Here is a 3,965-nt window from a genome sequence, read left to right on the forward strand (position 1 = left end):
CAGTCATTATTTCTATTTTAGCCATAAATAAAGTATCTCTCTCTTGGTCCCTCTCCTCCTTCGTGACTAACAACTTTATCATAAGACGTCCCACACTTGACAGTTTCCCTGATCTCAGCCAGTTAAGCATATTTATAATATATATGTGTGGCAGAATGGGTTTGTGCCCCTCCTATTTTTGTAATGTGAGGGTTTAGCCAATGGGTAGTGATTTTTGAAGGTATAAAAGCGCAGCGCGTCAGTCGTAGGTGTGCGTCATTGAGGGGGCCGTTACGTCATCAACGCGCCGCCGCTTGTTTGCTCGAGTGGACTGTTTACATCCGTGGTAAGTGTATTGTTTGGCCTCGCAACACTTTAAAACGAGCTATATTGGGGAGCTAATACTGATTATTTTCTAGTTGGTAGAGACTGCCGAAGCTGCTAACCACTGTACAAAAGTCTATTTTGCTGCGTGAGGAACCAAATGTGGACAATTGAGACGGTAAGGAGAGCGTACCAGGTGCACAATGAAGTGTGTTTATAACATGTTTTGTATCGCTAGTGCTCTTACGTGTCTGCTTTATATATTTAAGGGGCAATTTAGTCACTGCTTAGCTGGTGCTGCGCTCTTTTGGGGGTGGGATCACTAACTGATTAACCTCCTGCGTCTCAGCGTTTCCGATTGTGAGTATCACTGGCTGCTTGAGCATTAAGCAAAGGGAGAACGAGCAGCGTAACATCTTGCTTTGTGTTATAGGCGCGAGGTGAAGGCAATGGCTGCGTACTAAGTGCTGCGTTGCAGGCTGCATATTTCATGCTGCATACTTCCTGCTTTGGGCTGCATGCTTCATGCTGCATATCTCATGCTCTGTGCCTCAGCGGGCGCTGCTGTTTTGTTTCTATTATTTTGTTTCCCTACTGTTTAGTTTCCTGTGTGTGTGCTGAGATGCAACTGCGCGTTGTCTTTAAACAAGGCTGAAGCGGCTCTGTATTGAGTGTTTGAAAGTTCTTTCTGTCTAATTTTGTTTTCAGCAGGGTTTCCCTGTTATGTAACCTTTCTTTTCTTTGGTTAATATATTAATCATTTAACTTTATTTGTATTTTGGTGCTATAACTCATTTGATCTGAATCCAATTGTTTATTTAATTTCTTTTCTTTCTTTTTACTTTTACTATTATTCATATTATTTGGTTGTGAAGCCAAGGGCATTTTGTTTAAAGTTTTGGGTTTTGTCTATTTGATTTGTGCAGACTCATAGACTGGGCATTGCATTATTTCATACACATACATATATTGGAAGCGGTGTAATGTTTTGTGACTTACTTAATTTAGTCTAGTAAACAAAAATCTCTATTTTGTGCAATTTGGTCTTTTGAGCTGCACTACAAGTTTATTGTTTTGTTATTTCTTTACCATTTTTCTTCGTAAACTTTCTCTGCTTGCCGCGCTCATTGCAGACACAGCGCTTGCATTCAGTGCGATTATTGTTTATTTTAATACCTCTCTTTGTTTTTGGCAGGATCTGGGCGCTGGGTGCAGACGAGTGGCTCTATTGTGGTGGTGGTGTGTCCTTCACCGTGTGTTGTGCTTCTCACTGACACCAGTCTGTGTGTGTGTGCTATGTTCACCCGATTGTAGTGATTAATTTGGCATATGAGACTGCCCCAATTGGTAAGCCCCAGCTCCTTGCCCACAGCAGAAGTGTTTTATGATGAGTGGCCATATTTTTAATATTTGTACAACTCAATAAAAATATTTTTGTACCATTTACTTCTGTCTCTGACTCCTGGCGATTCGAACCTGTGCGTGCCTTTAGGGGGCACTGTTTGTTCTTTGGTTAAAATCCCTAAGTGGCGTAGTCGGAAATAAATTTCATATTGACTGTTACGACAGTCGTTTAATTGAGTTGTGTGCATTTTGTGCACCCCGCTAAGGATCCCTCATGCCACATAGGGAATGAATGAAACGAGTTGGCACGCATATAGCAGCTGCAGTGCATAACAGAAGAGCAGTGCATAGAAAAAGACAGCAGCTGTCTTCTACGTTTCTAACAAAAACTAATTAATTATAGTTTTTTATTTAAAATAAAAGCGATTCCAAAAGAAATGTTTACTGTTCATTTTTTTATTGTATGGAAAATCCCACTTAAAGAATCAGACCGCCATTACATTTTTCCTCTCGCGCACCCCCTGGTGGCAGCACACTTTGGGAATCCTTGATGTAGCCTATTAGACACCCAAACCAAAGTGAAGAAAATGATCTTTAATTTGCAAGTCTGACCGAACATCAAAGCAGACATGAATTTCCTCACAGAAGTTTAAGATCATATACATCTTGAACGTAGATATATAAATGAAAACAGAGAAGGGAAGCACAAGCAAGCATGCTGAAAGAGGAACTGAAGGCAGCTAAAAACCATCAGGACATAAAAATTGGCTTATTTTAGGCTATTGCATTTGGATCCTTACCTCCAGATAAAAGTAATAAACTGGGCTGAGGATTTAAATGTTGTTTACTCACATGTGCGTTGTTAACTCTCCGGATTTTATGTTGCAGCACTGCTCCACATGTTCACTTCTCCACATGGACTGTTTGTTTACAGTGTCGCGTGAGCAGCTACACTGCAGGTTCGACTTTATTTGGCACTAAGCAGACCTCTTGGTGATGTACTTTGCTGTCACTCACCTGTAGGTTCTTGTAGCGCCAAACCAGTCTGTTCCCCAGTCACTATCGCGCCGCTATGGTAATTTGGTTTCATACGCCGATCGGATCGCGCAATTCGGCAGGAAGTCAAACACACCAAATAATTTAACCCACTAAAATAGCAAGTGTAGCATGCTTATGGTCAGTGCTTCACATCTAAATTATGACTAAAAGTTTTAAATGTCACAAAACCATGCTGTTACGCATCCTCACGCTATTTTTAGTGGGTATACGGAAATCCTTGACAATTCCTATTGGGTATACGGCATATACCTGCGTATCACGTAGACTACACCACTGTATGGTAGGAAAAATCATGTATAAAATGTTTGTCAAGGTTTTAAACAAGGAAAAAATGAATGGGCGGACTAACACTCCTTGGAGGGCTCATTTAGGGCTTAACAATGAGGTCAAACCTGTGTGGAGAGCACTATATAAACCACCGTTAACAAAAAAGGTTGGTGATTTACAGTGGGGAGTCTTACATGGCAGTATAGCTGTTAATGCTTTTGTTTCTGTGATTAATCCCAATGTAAGTGATGTTGGACTTTAAGGCGTCCATTTGCATGTTCATAATTTAGAGGAAAGGCACAAGATACAAATATCTAAGTTCAAATATTTATTGATCAGATTGAAAAAGTTTAACAGCGCTGGGTCCTCTCAAGTAGCGAACAACCAGCTCAGGAAGTAACATGCTTATTTATAAAATATGTGACGTCGATCTTTCTTCAGAAAATCTCCACCCACAAAGGCCGTTCCCCTCGTCCATCTGACTCCATCACCACACCCAATTTTAGCCTGTAGGCAAAGATGGACACACATAGACAAAGAAAAACAAACTGTTCTCCTCTCATCCCTGGGAGCCCTGCCGTTCCTCCCTAGTACTCCTCCAATTCACATAGCATGTTATAATGCTTTCTTAAAAACAAATCATTAATAAAACATTCATTTATAAAAAACATAAGCTGTAAGATGAAAGTGATTATTATGTAAAACATATTTCAATATCATGACATCATTTCATTATTTGTAAAATTGGTTATATGAATAGGGCACACATTAACTTCTTTAGATAGATAAACACATATTAAATCTTTTACTGCAATACTACTTCTAAGCAAACACTTTAATCATTATTAAAAACCATCTGTTAGGAAAGAAAACACACACACACACACACACACACACACACACACACACACAGGAGATTCTGTTCTTCAAGGTTGAGCTGCCCTGCCCCCATTAAGTTATTCTGTATGCAACCTTAATTTCATTGGTTAATA

At 39.8% G+C, this 3,965-nt stretch overlaps 1 long non-coding RNA gene across 1 annotated transcript; it reads left to right on the forward strand.

Moving 5' to 3' along the window:
• The first annotated feature begins 212 nt into the window (after positions 1 to 212).
• Positions 213 to 1,694, forward strand: LOC135767193 (uncharacterized). Its single transcript, XR_010541951.2, has 3 exons — positions 213 to 325; positions 399 to 481; positions 1,499 to 1,694. It is a non-coding gene; the product is annotated as an uncharacterized lncRNA (long non-coding RNA).
• Positions 1,695 to 3,965: the final 2,271 nt, after the last annotated feature.

The sequence above is a fragment of the Paramisgurnus dabryanus genome, chromosome 6, assembly GCF_030506205.2.
Source record: "Paramisgurnus dabryanus chromosome 6, PD_genome_1.1, whole genome shotgun sequence".
Classification (NCBI taxonomy): domain Eukaryota; kingdom Metazoa; phylum Chordata; class Actinopteri; order Cypriniformes; family Cobitidae; genus Paramisgurnus; species Paramisgurnus dabryanus.